The sequence below is a fragment of the Zootoca vivipara genome, chromosome 6 (assembly GCF_963506605.1).
Source record: "Zootoca vivipara chromosome 6, rZooViv1.1, whole genome shotgun sequence".
NCBI classification, from domain to species: Eukaryota; Metazoa; Chordata; class Lepidosauria; order Squamata; family Lacertidae; genus Zootoca; species Zootoca vivipara.
Window position 1 is genome coordinate 14722404 of NC_083281.1, and position 21409 is coordinate 14743812.

Sequence of the window (21409 nt, forward strand, 5' to 3'; positions counted from 1 at the left end):
AACTTTTGATTCTGGCAATGCGCTTGGCTGGCTGTTGCCATTCTTCTCCCTTTCCCCTGTTCTCTCCCTTCACCGGCATTGGGGTCCCAATCTATAAAGGGAGTTGGAAAGAGACACTCCAGGGAGAAAAAATAATAATCTTGCAGTCTTGGAGGTCCAAGAGAGATACACCCAGCGGAGCCGGATTTTGGTTTGATGCGGCCCTCAGCTCCTGAAGGAAATGGGGCCCTTTCTATGTCCAGTTGTTCTTTGTCAACAACAAATTGTCGCTTTTTTGTGTTGAATTTTGTGGTCATTTATGGACCTCATAGGTATCTCAAGCCATTTGCACATGCAGAATGTAGGCACCCTATATATAGAAAGGAGCAAACCAGTGATATTTTAGGGAGCAGGCTAGCAGGCGGGGCCCATGACTTACATCAGAGGAGCCTACACAACACAAAACACAGTTGCTGTAGGTGGGTTTTATTTCATTTGTTTTTTTTAAATCTTATATTTTGTAAATGTACATCCAGTTTTGTTTCTTTTACATTTGGGGGGGTGGGGCAAGAGAGTGGGGCCCTAAGCTAGAGCTTGTTTAGCTTATACGTAAATCCGGCACTGCCACCCAGTCTCTCGCAGCCCCTGAAGCTGACCATTGAATGGAGGCCGGTCACCCAGGGAAGCTCCCAGACATTCAATATTTTGGGGGTGGGATTCAATCCCACAGCATCCAACCTTCTGCAATGCAGGAATCACAGCTAAATCACCAGCCTATACAGGATGTGCAATGAAAGCTCTTTTTGCACTGTCGCGCAACCAAGCTGCTCCCCCACCACATACAACCCCGAAATTGGATTTTTTACAAGAGGGGAAAGTGTCAGGAAAATGTCCCGAAAAGCATGGGATAACCCTGGTGGAGGCTGGAGGCGCCTAGACCTGGTGTTGGGATGCCAGGGCTGAGCCTAGAAGCTCATTTTTGTTTCCCAAAATTAATGTTGCTGAATATTTTTTGAAGACAATCTTGTCAATAGAATCGGCCTTACCTATGATCTTGGAAAACAGATCATAGGTAAGGCCGATTCTTTTGACGAGCTCAATGGAAAACAGCCACAGATCTTACACTGAACGCTTGGGTACCACTTGCTCTGGTACTTAGATATAATGGAGGAAACTACGTATAATTTGAGATTTCAACGGGGACTGGCGGCTGTTCTCAAACCACCTTCCCCCCCCCTCCAATCTTCAAAATAACAGCAGCGGCTGTGCCCCACCTCTGCCAGCCCTCTGCTCTCCTCTGCCAGCCTTCTCCACGGCTGCCCTGAAGTTTCTGGGGAAGCGGGGAGCAGAAAGCAACGTATATAGTACCGGTGCATGCCATCATTGCTGAAAGGAAAGGAAAGGCTTTGCGGAGAAAGCCAAGAAATCCCATTTCCTTCCGAGTCCAGTCATAGTGGAGGCAGATTGACCTGAGATGAACCTGGCCCTTTTCGGAACACACAGAAACCCCTCAGGGCAAGGCAGGCAGGCAGGCAGGCAGGCGGCAGGGTTCAAGGAGCCAAGTCTTGTTTTAGGATAACCGCATCCATACAGAGAGGCAGTGTGGTGTAGCAGTTAGTGTATCAGACTAGGACCTGGAATAAGTCAGGGCTCAAATCCTGCCCGCCCGCAACTGCAGAGTCCATTTTGTGCATGTGCAGAGTGCATCTTCTCGCACCACGAAGTAACTGCAGCTGGTTGCAGCTGGCCGAGTGAGGGAATTTGAACCCTCGTCCCTCCAAGCTCAGCGCTCTAGCCGTTACCACACACTGGCTCTCGATTCTTTCAGCTCCTGCAATGCCTTCCCAGCACCTAAAGCTCCCCCCCCAAAAAAACCAGAGTCTTTGCACACCTTTTACAACCCACTTTCTCTCTGCTCTGCACACCCCCTTCCTTGATTCCAGAAATGTCTTCTTCTCCTCTTTCATGTCCAAATCTGCCCCTCCAAACCCGATCCTATAAAATTCAATCGCTCTTCCAATGCAGACCCCCACCCCACCCCTGCCAGAAAGAGCGCCTGACCGCTGGCCACCCCCCTGATCGCAATTTGCTCCTCCATATTCCACACACCCGCTACACAAAACCGAAATCTGACTCCCTTTCTCCCTCCATTGAAAAACTGAGCATTGCATTCCACGCCCAGCTCCTGGAACAGATTTCCCCCTTTCTTTTTCCCACTCTCGCCTGCTCTCTGCATTCGGCTGCAGAACAGATCCCAGACACGCTCTTTAGGGTGCTAGATCTCACACCCCAGCACTCACTCGCCCGCACCCTTAAAAACGCAACTGCAGCCCAGCAACCTGGCAAGCCCCCAGGGACTTTCCTAGGAAGGATTCCTGGAGGGTGAGCCAAGCCAAGCCTCCCACTTCCTGTTGGTGTTGCCCAAGAACAACACCAACCCCTCAAAAAATAAACTATGCAATGTGCACCTAAACTCTGCCCATGCACAAAGTTCAAAATGTGAGAACGGTTGTTGGTGCAGCGCTCGGTGGTTTGGCACACCAGGCTTCGCCAACCTGGCGCCCTCCAAATATTTTTGACTACTACTCCCATCAGCCGCTATCAGGGCTGATGGGAGTTGTAGTCCAAAATATTTGGAAGAGGCCCAGTTGGCGAAGCCTGGTTGACACGTGTGTGTGTGTGTGTGTGTGTGTGTGTGTGTGTGTGTGTGTGATCACACTGGTTCCTTTTGATTTCTTTAACCCTGATTCTCATAGGATTGCAGAGTTGGAAGGGGATCCCCAAAGGTCATCCAGTCCAACCCCGCGGCAATGCAGGAATCACAGCTGAAGACTCCCTCAGGGACAGCCATTATTAACCCTCCCCCCTTTGAAGTAAACAGTGGTTTACTCGAAAGTAACTGCCCTATGGGAAATGGAGAGCTGAGACGCAGCATAATCTGCATCTGGGGAAGGGTGGCAGCTCAATGGTAGAGCACTCGCCTTCCATGAAGAAGGTCCTGCGTTCAAATCCTGGTGGAAAAACTCCTGCTGGAAACCCTACAGAGCTGCTGCCAGTCAGTGCAGGTAATACACAGCTGGGTGGGCAAAGGGCCTGAATTCAGTACGAAGCAGCTTCCGGAAAGGGTTGAAGCTCCGTGGCATGGCGTCCGCTTTGCATGCAGAAGGTCCCAGGTTCTATTCTCAACAGCTGCGACTCGAGCATTGCAGGGGGTTGGACTAGATGACCCCTGGGGGTACGTCCAAGTGTAAAATTCCATGAACTCCAAAGGAAGGCTGGGAGAGACTACCTGCCTGAAAGCCTAGAGAGCCATGGCTGCCAGTCAGTGCTGCCGTTATGGAGCTAGAATGGACCAGTGAATGGTCCGATTCATTCTGATGCAGGTTCTTTTGTTCCTAACTGGTACCCAAGATAAAATGGTGCTCTTTTACTCTGGATTAATGCTCCCAGGGTGTGGAGTGAGAAAGATGGGTGCTTTGGTTCCGTAGAGAAGAGCATAAAACATGCATCAGAGACCCACCCTGCGACTGGGCATTTTGAGCGCAAAAATCCGCCTTTTTCCACCACCGTTGATGGAGACATCAGCTGGACAGTTCCACAGTCCAGCCCTTACATGAAACTAGCGAGTTTCAAATTAGTTCAACTAAGTTTCCTTGTGGGAAAGATGCTCAGTGTTGCAGCACTGGGGTGGAGCAGGGAGTCATTTAAACAGAAGGCGACCCAACCCAAAGTGTGGTGACAGCAGCGGATCTTGCAAAAGAACAGCAACTGGAATCAGGTGAGGAACACAGAACTGTAAGGTTGGAAGGGACACCCAGCGGTCATCTAGCCCAACCCCCCTGCAAGGCAGGAATCTCAGCTAAAGAATCCCTGATGACCATCCATCCCAGGCATCCCCAAACCCGGCCCTCCAGATGTTTTGGGACTACAACTCCCATCATCCCTAGCTAACAGGGATGATGGGAATTGTAGTCCAAAACAGCTGGAGGGCCAAGTTTGGGGGTGCCTGATCCAACCTCTGTTTAAAAACCACCAGTGAAAGAGAGTCCACCACCTTCCGAAGAAGTACGTTCGAGTGCCAGCAGCTCCTACCCTCAAAACGTTGTTCCTAAAGTTTAGCCGGAATCTCGAAATTTGAACCCACTGGCTCAGGTCCTCCCCTCCCGAGCAGCAAAAAGCAAGCTTGCCCTCCAAAACCCCTTCCTTGGGGGCCAAGGGCTTGCCTTACCCCACACCCCTGCTTTTCAGTACCAAAGCTCAACTCTGGGGAAATGGCAACGGTGCCTCTGAGCACGCGCAGAGCGCCTAACTCCTCCTAACACCAGCGGTGGGCCGATGAGAGCCAGGCCCCCAGAAATGCGTGACAAAAGTTTATGAGAGGAGAGGGGAGCGTGACTTTGCGCAGCAGTGGGGAGGATTCCTGGCACCAGAACTTAAAAGGCCATGCTGGGGATTAAAGAGCTCTGTCCCACAGAAGCCTGTGTGCCGGGGAGGAGGCGCCGTTCCTGCGAGGCAGTGTCCCTCAGTTCAAAGGCAGGCCAGTTATTAATCACATTTACGCCCAGCGTGTTTTACAATCCTGCCTTGCATTCTTCCTGGGATGCATGTGCCCCACCACACCCCACGGCCGCAGATGGAGGAAACCAGGCCCAAGGCCACGTGATGCCTAACCAGCTGCATGCCTCATAGAGCATGTGCAGAGAGCCCTTGTCCATTTATTTAATTTAGGAACTCCAGGCGGCGGCGTTATCCCCATCCTCGGCAAAAACCCCACAACAATCCTGCAAGGTAGGCTTGGCTGAGAGGCAGGGAGTCTCATGGCCAAGCAAGGGATTTGAACCCTGGTCTCCTCGGTCCTACTCTAACCACTGCACCACCCTGGCTCTCTCAACCACACCTGAAAGCAAGCCTCTGTTGAGCCATGCAAGGCAATATGAAACCTCAAAAAGTCCCAGCACAGCTCTTTTGTATTGGAAATATTTGAGGCTTTTGCTTTCTAAAAAGAAATTTGGGGGGGACGGGGTGGGGGAGACACAAAGAGGTCCAGCTTAAATCTACCTGGAAGGTACACAATCTTTGGCCTGAAAGTGCTTTTATCCACGCTAAGGCCCACTGGCTCTTACTAAGTGCGCCTGTGAGCAAAAAGCACTCTGGACATGCTCTGAACCCCCCTTTGTATTCCAACATTCGCCTCTCTGCCAGGATCAAAACCCAAACCTTCCAATAGAGCCAATGGGAGCAAGCTCCCCAGGAAACTCAAGGGGGCTTACTTCCGAGTAAGACACCCATGCATGCATTATAGATTCCCACACAGACATACACAGACACACACACACACACACCCCGGACATTTTTGGGGATCCGCTCTTTCCAAAGCGGATCGACGCGCGACTCACCCTTCCAGAGTGTGCCGGAGCCGGAGTCTTCGCGTCTCCCGGGACCGGTCCTCAGTTCCCAGTCCAAACCATCACCGTTGCCTCTGCCATGTTGGGGATACTGGCCGAGCTCCTCCGGGCGTGGGAAGGAAGCGAAATGCTCAGATCCAGCTTGTTTGTAGAAAGAATAATACTAATAAAATGCCTTCCTTTGACTGCACATACTCGGAAAGGTCTTTCTCCCCTTCCTTCCTTCTTTCTTTCTTTCTTTCTCTCTCTCTTTCTCCCCCGCCCCTAAAGCTTGTGGGTAGGGGGGGCTAAGCCAGACCACCCCAAGCCTCCTCTTCCAGGTTCCCCACCCCTCCTTTTCTTGCAGATTTCTTGGGGTTTGGGAGATTTCTGGAGAGAGACAAATATAGCCAGCTCTCCTTTTTTTTGGAGACAAGGCGCGCAACAGATTCCAGCTGGAGAAACTGGGAGACGGGAGAGGAAGGGGGGGGGAGAGAGAGAGAGAGAGGAAGGGGGAGGGGAGAGGGGGTGGAGGGAAGGAGGTGGGGGGAGAGAATAAGCAAATGGAGGGAGAGGGGGGATGTTGCACTGGGGGGGGGGTGGCGAGGGGAGAGGAGGAGGGAAGAAAAAGCCGAGCAAGAAATTCTCTCACACTCACTTCTGCTGGAGAGTTTCCTGTGCGCAGACAGATGCTGGAAGGCGGGGAGGGGGAGGGCTTTTAACTCCTTGCTCTCCAGACTGGCAAATCTGCTCCGTTTTCCTGGTAGACACAGACTAAAAAAAAAGAGGTCCGTGGTCGAGTTTTTTTGTTCTTCCACGTGGAAGCTGAACCTTGAACATCCAAACGCGCGATGGATCCCCCCCGGCGCGTAATTCCTTACCATAATAATAATAATAATAATAATAATAATAATAATGTTTGCTGGTGGTGGTACTGTAAGCTTGGCTGGAATTGGCACAGAGGCTTCCCACCCACAAGTAATTTTCTGGTGCCGCAGAAGAAGCACGGCGAGAGTTTTTCTGAGCATGCACAAAGTGCATTTAAAACTCGTTGGCTGGTGGAACTGTAAGCTTGTCTGGAATTGCCACAGAGGCTTCTCCTTGTTACACCACCCATACTTAATTTTCTGGTGCCGCAGCTGAGCCTTGGAGCTTTGGAAGAAGCATGACGAGAGTTTCCCTGAGCATGCACAAAGTGCATTTAAAACTCGTTGGCTGGTGTCGGGTAGATAGCCGTGTTGGTCTGACGCAGTTGAAATAAATATCTGGTACCTGAAGAAGTGTGCATGCACACAAAAGCTTATACCCAGAACAAACTTATTTGGTCTCTAAGGTGCTACGGGACAATTTTTATTTTTGTATTTTGTTGGCTGGTGATACTGTAAGCTTGGCTGGAATTGGCTTGGAGGGTTTTCACCACCATTGCCACAATTTGTTTTTCTGGTGCCACCTGGAACTTGTGAAGAAGCATGAGAGTTTCTCTGAGCATGTACAAAGTGGTTTTTTTAAAAAAATAAAAACAAAAAAGTTTGCTGGTGGTGCTTTAACCCAGCTGGAACTGGCACAGAGGCTTCCCACCACAATTATCATTCCGGCGTCACAGCTGAGCCTTGGGACATGTGAAGACACATGGCAAGGGTTTCTCTGAGCAGCCACAAAGTGCATGTCCCCAAAACACAAACATGCACCTTCATTTTCGAGAAAATGCCAGAGCTTACCCTCACATGCTTGGCATTCAAGGCCAATGTCCCTGAGTCAGAAAAGGCTTCCCACACCCATTTGCTTGGAAAATAAACAGTGACTAGACTCTGGAAGCTGTGAAGACATTCCTATGGATGACTGAGAACTGGTAGCTGCTGGTGAAGAGTGAAACACGCTTTATTTCTCAGCTTCAGGTCTCCAGATGTTGTTGGACTACAACTCCCATCATCCCCAGCTAGCAGGACCAGTGGTCAGGGATGATGGGAGTTGTAGTCCAACAACATCTGGCAACTCAAGGCTGAGAAAGACTTCCCTGCAATATGGGGAAGCGGGGAGGAGACATCTAGTTCAAACAAACCGAAAACATTCCTCAGATGCGAGGAACTTAACATTACGCATATAAATCTACAAATACATTCCAAAGGTCTATTTTTAGGTTTCCGATAGGCCGCACATGCCAGTGGGGATGTTGGACTAAATTATGTCAATTTCGTTTTCTACTGGTTTCCATTTTTTCCAGTCTAGGGATGATGGGAGATGTAGTCCCAAAACATCTGGAGGGCCGAGTTTGCCTATGCGTTGTCAAGTCTGTGCAGCCTTACACTACAATCCTAAACATTTTTGCTCAGAACTAAGTCACACTGAGTTCAAAAGGATTTACCCTTTCGTATGTTCTTGATCTTTCCATTATTATTATCCCCCTTTATCCTTACTGGGACTCAAGGCAGCTTACAGCTACAATTTCATTTCATTCCACTTATCTGTTGAAGGCGTTCCACACCTCACACATTTTTCTTTACAACACTCCTGCGAGGTGGGCTGGGTGGAGAGGTTGCAATTGGCTCAAGGCGAGCAATGTTGATGTGCGCATGATGTTGTGTGGGTGCAGCGAGAGCAAACACGGGAGAAGCTTCTTGACGTTCCTGTTTTCATCGGAGAAATGTTGGAGGGTTTGATAGTGGCTGACCAGATCTCTGCCCGTTGTGGGAATCCCACAAGCAGAATCCCAGGATCTCTCCCCTCCTGAACTTTCCAGCCCCTGGCAATTGGGAGAATCATTGCCTCCAACCATCATGCCTGGTAGTCATACAGTGGTTCCTTGGTTCTCAAACATGATCCGTTCCGGAAGCCCATTCCAAAACCAAAGCATGCCCAAAAGAAGGCGCGCTTTCCCATAGGAAGTAATGCAAAATGCATTCATCTGTTCCAGACACTTTTAAAAACAACCCCCAAAGCAGAATTTAACATGAATTTTACTATCTAACGGGACCATGGATCCATAAAATGAAAGCAATAAACAAGGTACTGCAGCCACACAATCAATCAATCAATCAGTAGCTGAACTGGGTTCCAAACAGTCACAAAAAACATAAACAAAAAAGAGCCGCAAAAATAAAAATGCAAAATAAGTAGAAAAAACAGACAGACACTCAAATCGGAAGCATGGCACTCAAAACAGAGCATGTTTGGCTTCCGAAGAAAGTTCGCAAACCAGAACACTTACTTCTGGAACAAAATACAAAATTCCTTCTAGTAGCACCTTAGAGACCAACTAAGTTTTATTTTATTTTTATTTTTGTTTTGTTTTGTTTCGACTACACCAAACCAACACGGCTACCTACCTGTAACTTACTTCCGGGTTTGCAGCATTTGGGTTCCAAGCTGTTTGAGTACCAAGGTGTTTGAGAACCAAGGGACCACTGTATAGCCTTTTCCTCCGCCAGCCCATTGTGTTTTAATCGTAAGCCCTGGGATCTTAGGATGACGGGCAGGCGATTAATAATGACAACCACCATAATAAATTCCGCATTTAAAACAGCATTCATAATGGAGGGGATGGCTTCCTCCCAGGAAGGTGTTTTCATGCCTCGCAAGGTACGACCAGGGCCATGCCAGAACTTGCCTGTGCTTAGGAGACGTCGAAAAGAGGTACGTAGGTGTCCCAAAACACATCTCTTTCCCCTGTTTCAGTTTCAACCCCCAAGCTGTTGGCATGGGGGCCTCTCATTGACATTTGCATCGACACTTGGCTGATGCCAACTCTCAGGAGAAACCAGATGGGATCTCTCTCCCATTCCTGGAGGGAAGCAGGTTGCGACCAACAGACCCTCCAAGGGAAGTTTTTTTTAAAAAAATGTCTACTGTTTTATTAAGTTTTTATCTATGTTGGAAGCTGCCCAAAGTGGCTGGGGCAGGCCGGTCAGATGGGTGGGGTACAAATATTAAAATGATTACTGTTATTATGATTATGGAATAGGATGTCCCTGTTTTCATCAGATAAATGTTGGAGTGCATTGGCAAAACTGAGTAAAAGGACCCAGGACAAGAGGATGATGGCAATAGAGTCCAGTGGTTAGAGCAGTTGTGCCTAGAGAAGGATCACAACACAGCAGCTTCCTTAAGGGCTCTTTCAGGAGCAGGAGCAGATTGTTGGATCTGGGCCTGGGATCATACATTTAAAGCAGCGTTCTTCAACCTTGGGTCTCCAAATGTTGTTGGACTACAACTCCCATGGTCCATGACCATTGCCTAAGCTGCCTGGGGACGCAAGGTTATTTTTTATTTTATTTCATGAAATTGATGTACATTGCTTGAGTGTAAAACAAAACAAAAAACAAAACAACCCAAACCCTTAAAGCTGTCAAAGGACACTGGTTTAAATCACACCGAAAATTCACCCCCCCCCTGCCCCAAACCAAGATTCCTGAGAACCGTGGCGGACCCCTCACAATTCCCTCCACACCCTTAGCAAACTACAGTTCCCAGGATTTGTGATTTCATTGTGCTTCGGATGCACGGTGAGTTATACTCTCTCCATAGTTCCCAAGAGCCAAAGCAAAGTTTGGCCAGCGATGACTCTGGCACGTACCCCCAAGGCCTCTGCAAGGCGACGGATGAGACAGGCCTCCGCGGCAGCAGGAGAAATAAATAGGATCCAGATGGACGAGGGAATGTGCGGCTCGTTCGCTTGCCCGCACACGCAAGCATTGCGTGGGAGAAAAGCGAGTTCGCTTGTAAATGGAGGCACGGCAAGCGAAAGAGAACGGAGGCTGAGAACGGAGGCCAGGACTCTCAGGAAGGAAGAAGGAAAACAGCCCCCTTTTATTATATATTACTAGCATTCCTATCTCACCTCCTTCTGCAAGACAGCATCTCAAAAAGCAGAGACATCACCTTGCCGACAAAGGTCCGTATAGTTAAAGCTATGGTTTTCCCAGTAGTGATGTATGGAAGTGAGAGCTGGACCATAAAGAAGGCTGATCGCCGAAGAATTGATGCTTTTGAATTATGGTGCTGGAGGAGACTCTTGAGAGTCCCATGGACTGCAAGAAGATCAAACCTATCCATTCTGAAGGAAATCAGCCCTGAGTGCTCACTGGAAGGACAGATCCTGAAGCTGAGGCTCCAATACTTTGGCCACCTCAGGAGAAGAGAAGACTCCCTGGAAAAGACCCTGATGTTGGGAAAGATGGAGGGCACAAGGAGAAGGGGACGACAGAGGACGAGATGGTTGGACAGTGTTCTCGAAGCTACCAACATGAGTCTGACCAAACTGCAGGAGGCAGTGGAAGACAGGAGTGCCTGGCGTGCTCTGGTCCATGGGGTCACGAAGAGTCGGACACAACTAAACGACTCAACAACAACTATCTCACCTTCAAGGTGGCTTGCATGCTTCCCATTTAATCCCCACAACAACTCTGTGAGGTAAGCTAGGCTGGGCAGCAGTGACTGGCTGCTGAAGTCACTCGGTGAGCTACATAGAATTATAGAGTCATAGAGTTGGAAGGGACGCTGGCTTGAGATACCTCCATCAATTACCACATAGCATATGTCCAACACAAAAAAACAGTCACAATTTGTTGTTGACAAAGGACAGCTGGACATATAAAGGGCCCCATTACCTTCAGGAGCTGAGGGCCTCATCAAACCTAAATCCGGCCCTGCTCCAGAGGTTGATGGACTCCAACTCCCATCATCCCTCAGGGCGTCTCCTAGCAACTCTTAGCACCCTGAACAAACTATATTTCCCTGGAATTTTTTTTTGGGGGGGAGGGGTTAGAATCAGGCCATTTAAAGTGGCACAGTGCTGCTTTAAATGCCTTGTGCAGATGGGTCCTAGGAGCCTGGCATCGCAGCCTCTGCTTTCTCGACAGCAGGCGCCTTCCCCCATTGCCTAGCAATCCCTGGTGCTTCCCGGCTGGCACTGCCTTTCTCCAGAGGAGCACAAAGGCCCGATTCATGGCTGGAAACACCTTTTCCAAGACAAGAGGAAAAGGAGAAGTCTCTCTCTCTCTCTCTCTCTCTCTCTCTCTCTCTCTCTCTCTCTCTCTGCCCCACAAGCCTGATTGTTGCCAGTCAACACAGGCTTGCGACTGAGTCCCTTTTGCCAGCTTAGGGGAGGAAGGAGGGTATAGTGGTTAGAGCAGAAGACGCTTCCAGCCATGGCGACTAGCCTGGATGGCTGTGCTCTGCCCCCAATGTCAGAAGGACCATGCTTCTGAGTACTGGTTGCTTTTAAAAATATTTATAATTTATTGAGCTTATTATAGTAAATGAATGGAAAGAAGAAAAAAGAAGAATACATTAAAAAAAAACGTTTTGGTAAGCCGAGGAAAACAATAACAAAATAACCATAAAATATAATTAAGGATACAAAACATATAGTTTATATGTAGATGGATAAACTATTTGTCTCAGGTATATATTAATCCACGTGTCACTATGCTTTCGACAAATACATTCCAAATGCAGCAATATCTCAGTTTACGAACGTAATCCATTCTGGAAGACCATTCGACTTCTGAAACGTTGAAAAACTGAGGTGCAAGGGGATGGCTGCAAAGTCAATGGAGAACATTTGAAAAATTACTCAGCAGAAGCCGTTCGATTTCCGAGGCGTGTTCGAAAACAGAAGCAATTACTTCCGGGTTTTCTGTGTTTGAAAATCGAAACGTTCGGCTTCCGAGATGTTCGAAAACCAAGGTGCCGCTGTATCATTAAATTTGTCCATGGCTTACGAGAATTGTCATCTATCCATTGATTGAAGGGGACCATATTTCTTTTTCTTTTTAAAAAAATAATTTTTATTGAATTTTACATAGAAAAAGAAAAAGGAAAAAGGAAAAGGAAAAAAAAAGAATTTTTTTTAAAAAAGAAATGAAATACAAAAATACAGAAAAGAAAAATAACAATATTATCACATCTTATCTCTTCAAAATTCCTCACTTCCCCTTCTTGCAATCCTTATTAAAAATTAACTCTACCATTTCCAAATCTTAACTAAACATCATAAAATTACACCTTATCTCCCATTTCATAACCTTATTCTTAAATAATTCTTAATCATTTTGTGTAGAAGAGTGAAGGAAAAAGAAAAAGAACAAACCAAAATAAAGGTAAAAAGACATAATCATATTTTCCAATTTCTAATCTAAACATTTCGGACTTCCTCATTTCCCCTTCTTGAGTTCCTTATTAATCACTAATTATTGCAGTGAAGGGAACCATATTTCTCTTCTTCCAATGTTATCAATACCGATCTTTTTGCAGATGTAAGGGCACGGAGTATCCATTTACGCTGATTGCCAAGCCCCACATATTAGGCATCTAGTGCAAGATGATGTTATCTTCTCAAATTTTTAGCTCTTTCCCCAAAATTGTATCCATACATCCTAATATTTTCCCCTCCCCTCCAAAAACCCCCCACATTTGCCCATACCAGTTGAACCGCAGGAAGGGAGAGCTGCTCTTGTGCTGACGTTTCCCATAATGGGCATCTGGTTGTCCACTGTGAGACTAGGTTTATGGACTGGATGGGCCATTGGCCTGATGTTCTCATGATGGTCTGCAGCGTTCTGTTGAGGGACCCCTAGGCCACCATGAGCCTTGGGGGAGGTGGGAGGGGTTTGGGTGACCCATCGTCCAGGATTCATAAGGGACGCAGGTGGTGCTGTGGCCTAAACTACTGAGCCTCTTGGACTTGCCGATCGGAAGGTCAGCAGTTCGAATCCCTGCAACGGAGTGAGCTCCTGTTGCTCTGTCCCAGCTCCTGCCAACCTAGCAGTTTGAAAGCACGCCAGTGCAAATAGATACCGTAAATAGGTAACACTGCAGCAGGAAGGTAAACGGCGTTTCCGTGTGCTCTGGCTTCCATCACGGTCCTCCGTGTGCCAGTAGTCCCGCTGGCCGAATGAACCGGAAAGCTGTCTGTGGACAAACGGCGGCTCCCTAAGCCTGAAAGCGAGATGAGCGCCGCGACCCCATAGTCGCCTTTGACTGGACTTTACCATCCAGGGATCCTTTACCTTTTACCTTTAGCTTACCAATATTCATAGCCTGGCGGGTTCAAAGAATCACAGAATTGTAGTGTTGGAAGGAGCATCTCGTACAACACCCCTGCCAGGCGGGAATGGCAGCAGGGTTGAGGAACTAATTTGCCTTCTTGAAACTGGAAAGATAGCAACAAGAGGCTTGGATTCAGGATACTGTAACTTTATTCCCTGGTAGGTGTCGGACCCACCAGGCAGAGAACCAAAGACTGAGCTCGCGGCAAAATCCACGCTGCCAAAATATTTATGATCTATTTGGGAACAACTATCCAATTGGCAGGAACAACCCCTCCTTTTTTGTCTTCAGGGCGTCGGAGAGGCTCAGATTCAGGGCCTCGGGGAGGCTGAGCCCTACATCCACACTTCCGGTTGTCCCTCCGCTTTCCTCCAGGGAAGCCCACTCTGTGCTGCCGAGTTGGAGCAACGTCAATAGGACACAGTCTGCTTTTCTGTGGAAGCTTTGTGCAAGCGAATTAGGACAAAAGTAAGAGGAGTTTGAGAGTGGAGTGGTCTCCCCCGGGAAGGCTGCAGACTCTCCTTCCTCAGAAGTTTCGAAGCAGAGCTTGGATGGCCATCTGCCATGGATACTTTAGCTGAGATTCCTGCATTTCAGGGGTTGGTCTAGACCAGGCATAGGCAACCTTGGCTCTCCAGATGTTTTGGAACTACAACTCCCATGATCCCTAGCTAACAGGGCCAGTGGTCAGTGATCATGGGAGCTGTAGTTCCAAAACATCTGGAGAGCCAAGGTTGCCTATGCCTGGTCTAGGGGTTGGTCTAGAAGGGACCTTGGGGGTCCCTTCCAACTCTACAATTCTATGATTCGATGAAAGCTCAATGAGCAATGGGAGGAACCCCAGTCCTCGACAGCAGAGCTCTGCAGGCAGTGCCGGATTTACGTTTAAGCTAAACAAGCTATAGCTTAGGGCCCCACTCTCTTGGCCCCCCCCAAAAAATAATAAAGAAAAAAATACCATATAGCATATATTCAACACAAAAAGCAGCGACAATTTGTTGTTGACAAAGGACAGCTGGACATTTAAAGGGCCCCATTACCTTCAGGAGCTGAGGGCCGCATCAAACCTAAATCCAGCCCTGGGGGTTGGTCTAAATGGTCCTTGGGGGTCCCTTCCAACTCTACAATTCTGTGATTCTATGAAAGCTCAATGGGCTTTCAATGGGAGGAGCCCCAGTCCTCGACAGCAGACCTCTGCAGGAAACATCTGATTGCATGAATAATGCTCTGATTGCCTGAATGATGCCGTCGCTTATTTTCTTGATGTGGAGGCAGAGGCTGGATGAGATATATCTATGTATAAATATAGAAATACCAGGCTGTGCTCCTGCTTGGTCCACTTGCCAGCCTCCCTTGCCATTCATCCACATTAGCCCCCTACAACGTCCCCTTCCGTCTCCCCAAGCAACTACTAAAATGAGAACAGCCTGCTAGATCAGGCCAAGGGCCCATCTACAAGAATTTGTGGACTTTGGAAACTGTGTTTTTCCAGGGGGGGGGGAATACAGTGGCACCTCGGGTTACAGACGCTTCAGGTTACAGACTCCACTAACCCGGAAGTAGTAGCTCGTGTTAAGAACTTTGCTTCAGAATGAGAACAGAATGAGAACGGCGGCAGCAGGAGGCCCCATTAGCTGAAGTGGTACCTCAGGTCAAGAACAGTTTCAGGTTAAGAACGGACCTCCAGAACAAATTTAGTTCTTAACCCGAGGTACCACTGTATCCAGAATGCATTCACTATCCATGCCACCTCGGGAAATAGGGATGTCTCACAGTGGCCAGCCAGATGCCTGCAGGAAACCAGCAAGCGTGACCCGAGTGCGAAAGCCAATCCCCCTCCTGTGGTTTGCAGCGAGTGGTACACAGAAGCATCGCTGCCTCTGGCTGTGGAGGCAGAGCATAGCCATTGTGGCTAGTACAAATCAATAGCCCTGAGAGATAGCGCAATCAATAGGGCATGATTCTTCATGTCAGGTCATGGGTTCGAGTCCCTTGTTGGACATTGCAGGGGGTTGGACTAAATGCCCCCCTTGGTCCCTTCCAACTCTACAAATCTGCCATTTTGTGAATTTGCATGATTCCCTTTTAGGTAAAGGTAAAGGGACCCCTGACCATTGGGTCCAGTCGTGACCGACTCTGGGGTTGCGCGCTCATCTCGCATTATTGGCCGAGGGAGCCAGCATGACAAAGCCACTTCTGGCAAACCAGAGCTGCACATGGAAATGCCGTTTACCTTCCCACTGTAGTGGTTCCTATTTATCTACTTGCATTTTGACGTGCTTTCGAACTGCTAGGTTGGCAGGAGCTGGGACCAAGCAACAGGAGCTCACCCCGTCACAGGGATTCGAACCGCCAACCTTCTGATCAGCAAGCCCTAGGCTCAGTGGTTTAACCACGGCGCCACCTGGATTCCCTTTTAAAGCTACCTAAATTGGCGGCCATCACTGCCTCCTGTGGGAGGGAGTTCCAGAGATTAACTCAGCACTGTGTGAAGAAGGACTTTCTGTTCTGTGTCCTGAACCTTCCAACATCCAGCTTCATACTGCTGGGATAGCTTAGAGCATGCAACTCTTAGAGGCAGCAGCGGTTCTGAATCCCAGCTGCAGGAAGCCGCAGGAGGGGAGAGGGCTATTGTGCTCAGATCCTCCTTGTGGGCTTCCCAGTATGGACTCTGGTTGGCCACTGGGAGAACAGGATGCTGGACCAGATGGGCCACTGGCCTGAAGCAGCAGGCCTCTTCTTACGTTCTAATCCTGCAGTGGAGGCTGCGTGACGACAGCCTTACATTTGTATGTATATAGGAAGATATTATGTTTTCATTGTAAAAACATGTTCCTTTTGATGCTGAACCGCGCCGTGGATTTTGTGGCATTAAGGACTCATAAATGTCTTACGCAGGCCCGTCTCCTGCACAAAAGGGTTGTCGCGGGAGAGTGAATGCATCATGAGGACAGGCAGCCGGCTGGGTGCGGAGAATCAAAACCAGAACGATCACAGGAGATTCAGCTGGGCGTTTGATGTGGAAATGTCTCGAAATAACTCTCGGCTTACGCCACGTGATCCTCCCATTGTCTCCAGCCAGACTTGCGCAGGAGAGATTCCCAGTGGAAACTGTATCCCAGTGATTGACCCAAATGTGCTACTAGGGGCTGTGTCACAAATACCCCTCCCGGCTTGCCGCAGCGACTGGTCCCAAGAACCGGGATGTCACCTGAGCGCCTATATCAGCCCACACCTTGCGCTCGTGCGAGGGGCTTCACACGATGGGTTTTTGTGCCAAGGCAGGACTCCTTGAGCTGCTCAGGATTAAGAACAGAACAAGAGGGGGGGGGAGCGAAATCCCTGCCAGTGGGTCTTCGACCTCAAAAACTAGACCCTGCTGTCTCCTACACTCATCTTTTTCTGCTTCTCTGTGAAGTCACTCCTCAGGAATGTGCTGGGGCCAGTTTTCTTTCTTTCTCTCTCTCTCTCCCCCCCCCCCCCCAAGTAATTATTCTCTTGAAAGAAAACACGTGTTCCCTAAATGCTCAGAAGCCAAAAGGGAGGGGAAGAGAAGTAGCAGGAGATTGAGGAAGGGCAGAAGGGAAGCACTTGCAGGGCTCCACTTAGAATCACTGCTTCCTTTCGATTTGCTCTTTCTACAACCTTGATGATCCTAGAATTGAAGAGTTGGAAGGGATCCCCAAGGATCATCTTCTAGTCCAACCCCCTGCCATGCAGCAGTCACAGCACAAGGGACCCTGACGGACAGCCACCCAACCTCTCTTTGAACACCTCCAGTTTTATCATATGCGGTGGAATTGTAAGGTAGTAAAAGGATTTTGGGAAATGATATATAATGAGGTGAAAAAAATGTTTAAAATAACCTTTGCTTTAAAAAAAACCCCGAAGCCTTCCTTTTAGGAATTTTAAGTGCCAAAATCCCAAGGGAGAAGAAAAGACTACTTATGTATGTGACCATGGCTGCACGGATGTTATTGGCCCAGAGATGGAAAGAAGATAAAGTCCCTACCAGAGAAGAATGGCAGGTGAAGTTGATGGACTAAAATGACCAGAAGAATAATAAATCAGGAAGACCAAAATTTTAATAAGGAATGGGGGAAATTTGCAACTTCTCTTAAAGACCATTGTAAACAGTTAAAATCGTTAGTTACTAGGAATGGAATATCTCTTGTAGTTTAATGGTGAATTCTGGACATAATGAAAGAGGTAAAAGATTTGGTTCATCATAAAAGATGCAGGAAGAAATGATTAATAACAGGACCCAGAAAGGTGAGGATGGAAGTCCAGGAGATTCCTCGGAATCTTGTTTTTATGATTTATGTTTGATATATATCTGTAAAAATTCTAATTTTAAAAACCACACACAAAGCTCCAATGAAGGAGAGCCCACAGCGCTGGAACATAGCTGTCAAGTTCTCCCTTTTTAAAAAAAGGGAAATTCCCTTATGCTGAATAGGCTTCCTCGTGAGAAAAGGGAAAACTTGACAGCTATGCCCTGGAATCAAGAAGCGCAGGGTCTTCATGGGCACTAAGAGCAACCTTAGTTTGTTAGAAACCACCGAGCCCGCAGTGGTGGTGGGGTGCTTATTCTGTGTACAAATTAATAATATTAATAGCCTTCAATATGGCATCCTCCCCATTTGCCACACCAGAATCTAGACGGAACGATTCAATGCTTTCATTACATGTTACTACGGCATCGTTAACAGAAGCTACTTTGGGGGATTCATGCCAGTCCTCAACTTTCCAATCATGCCCGACATGGAGAAGGCGGACAAAGTTTTCCTCCCCCTCTCACAACACTAGAACCCGTGGACGTCCAATGAAGCGGCACATTGGAAGAAAAGTCCTTCTTCAAGCAGCGCATGGTCAAACTGTGGAACTCCCTGCCACAGGAGGCAGCGAGGGCCACCAGCTTAGATGGCTTTAAAAGAGGGTTAGACCAAAACATGGAGAGTGTTGAATGGTTTAAGTTTTAAGGTTCATTATTGTTTCACAAGATGTGTATCTCTTTAAAAGCCAGAAGGAAATGTCATGACCTAGTTTTGCAACTGTGGGGCAGTACAGCGGGTGATGTTAAGTTTGTGTTAATTAAGCTGTCTCGGCAATTGGGTATAGTATATGAGGAGGATTGTGTACCTCTCTCAGTACCCTGGTGGGTTGGTCATGTTTTGTAGTGTTAATGTAACTTCTGTTATTTTCTATCATCAAAACCAAGCGAAAGATTTATTTTGCGTTCTCTTAATTATGCTCAGAACGCGGAGTCTCCTCGGCATGCTTTCTGCAGCGCAGTTACGCCATTTAAATTTCATAACAGAGAGGGGGAACTATTGAGCACGTAAAAGTTGCTGGCATCATCCTGGCCGTGTCTTGTGAGTTGTGAAAAATCCCTTTCTGGGCAAAAGTCATTCCCTGTATTAATGGAGTTTGAAATATGGCCCCAGGGCTAGTTGCAACAGTTACATCACGATGGATGTGTTCATTCATGGGTCGGCAAACTAAGGCCCACGGGGTGGATCAGGCCCAATTGCCTTCTAGATCCGGCCCACTGGCGGTCCGGGAATCGCGGCATGGGTTGCCAGCGCGCACGTTCTTTCCCTCTCCCTCCCACAGTGACGCTTTTCTCCTCAGGGACGAAGCAATCTTGTCCCACGACAGGCAACATCCACAGCAGGAGTCGGCTCGCCTGCCTGCCCGCCCCAGCAGGGCGGCGCTGTGAAGGGGGCGTGTGACGCCGGCTGTTGACCGCTGCTGCATTTTCCTCCTGCTCCTCCTCCCTCTCCCTCAATCCGTCTGTCCTTTCCTGAAGTAGCCAATCACGCAAGGCCCATTGTGTAAATAATGTATATATAGCAGACGTTTTGGGGGAAGAGCCATTCTTCTTCTTTTGCTACTACAAGCTGAATAAAGAGCATGAAATTCACTCCCGACTCTGAGTATATTTCATGCGCTTTCTTCATTGCCGCCTACCTGCCTGCCTCCTTCATTCCTCCCATGGCGTTCAGGCGGGTCATTGCGGTGGCTGTGGCCGCCGCTTGCGGGTTGGCTAGCGGCCCTGTCTTCTTCTCCAAGGTGTAGCGGTGGTGTGTAAAAGCTCCAGTGAGGCCCGGTTCCCCTACCTCTGTCCGCGGCTTCTCCGCCTTCTTCAGGCGGGCAGATGAAAATTGTTTCTTTCCCCCCCAAAAAATATAGTTCGGCTCCCCACAAGGTCTGAGGGACAATGGACCACCCCCCTGGTGAAAAGTTGCCTGACCCCTGTGTTAATGGATGTAAGAAATACGAATTTGTGGAGGAGAAAGCTGTTGACTGCTTCCCCCCACAGTTGGAGGATCGGATCCTGCTGCTGGCTTCCCACTGAGGCACCTGGTTGGCCACTGTGAGAAAAGGGTGCTGGACCAAGATGGCCATTAGCTAGATCTTCCTATATTCTTATATAAGATGGGGGAACACCTGGCTTTCCAGTAGTACATGTGAAAAGGATCTAGGGGGTCTTAGAGGACCACGAGCTGAACATGAGTCAACCGTGTGATGCAGCAGCCAAAAAGGCTAATGCGATTCTCGGCTGCATCAACAGAAGTCCACAAATCAAGGCAAGTCATAGTCCCACTCTCTTCTGCCCTGCTCAGACCACACAAGGAGTCCAGTGTCCAGTTCTGGGCACCACAATTTAAGAAGGATGTCGACAAGCTGGAAGGTGTGCAGAGGAGGGCGACCAAGAGGATCGAGGGTCTGGAATCCAACCGTATGAGGAACGGTTGAGGGAACTGGGTGTACTTAGATTGGAAAATAGGAGATTGAGAGGAGATGTAATGGCCATCTTCAAATATCTCAAGGGCTGTCACATGGAAGAGGGAGCAAGCTTGGCTTCTCTTGCTCTGGAGGGTAGGACTTGAACCAATGGCTTCAAGTTGCAAGAAAGGAGATTCAGACTAAAAATTCGGGGGGGGGGATATGATAGTAAGAGCTGTTTAGTCGTGGAACAGACTCCCTCGGGAGGTGGTGAACTCTCCTTCCTTGGGGGTTTTCAAGGTGAGGTTGGATGGCCATCTGTCATGGATGCTTTACCTGAGATTCTTCCATTGCGGGGGGTTGGGCTAGATGACCCATGGGGTCCCTTCCAACTCTACTGTTTTATGATTCTGTGTTAATACACTGCTGTAACAGAAACTAATTCTGGAAATTCAAGCCAATACTCTGCTTTCCAATTTGTCGAAGGCCTGTGAACTTTGTCCCATCTCTGATGTCACTCCTGCCTCCCAAATCAGATATGGCTAATATTAATTTTTTGCAGAGGGATTTGTTTCTCATCAGATTGCTCCTCCCTATTTTTTAATTTTTATTAATACAGTATTTAAAAAAAGCTTTTCTGCTTGATAAATTTCAACATTTTATTCCCCACTAGAACCACTCAGGTTCACGGGCCAAAACCCACATCACAACAACAGAAGCGTCACGGATGAAACTTACAACCTCCTCTTTTAAAACGGAATCTTTTTTGTAGGTTCTACCGTAATATGGGACTCTTTTATGCACTGCTCCCCACTTGTTGAAAATAAATAAATTGGAAGAATTGTGGGGTTTTGTGCCTGTTTCAGCTTCTGCTTTGGGTTCCGAAGCCTGGAAAAGAAATAAAATTCAGAGCACCACCACCCAGAGTCAAGAAATGAGCCTGGTTAATTTTTAGGCTTAAAAAAAGGAAAAGAAAAGGCGGGGAAACGAGATGCTTTCCAAACATCGCATTTTTTCACAGGCCTCGAAGAAATGTCACGGAAAGAGCCAGGGTTTTTCAGCGCTTCTGGAATGCAAGCTCTAAGAACGTTGGAGCTTTTTCCTTTTGACCAAAGTTAGAAAAGGTTTCCCCACCCCACCCCACAACTCCCGCCCCACAACCAATATTCCATCCACCAGGATTTTAGCTAAATCCCCCGCTCTCTCTCGCTCTCTCCTTCTGGGGCCAAAGGCATGCTTTGCCTTTTTAAGGCAGGGCTGGGAGAGAC

At 48.1% G+C, this 21409-nt stretch overlaps 1 protein-coding gene across 3 annotated transcripts in view; it reads right to left on the reverse strand.

Moving 5' to 3' along the window:
• PLEKHG2 (pleckstrin homology and RhoGEF domain containing G2) overlaps window positions 1–6062 on the reverse strand; it is a 62564-nt gene extending 56502 nt beyond the window's left edge. For 2 of the 3 annotated variants that reach the window (XM_035119655.2, XM_060275464.1), the window contains exon 1: window positions 5376–5852. The gene's annotated coding sequence lies outside the window, so the exon portion shown is untranslated. Of the gene's footprint in view, window positions 1–5375; window positions 5853–6021 lie in introns of those variants that run through there. The other variant, XM_060275465.1, reaches the window with a different exon arrangement.
• Between the last annotated feature and the right edge of the window lie 15347 nt (window positions 6063–21409).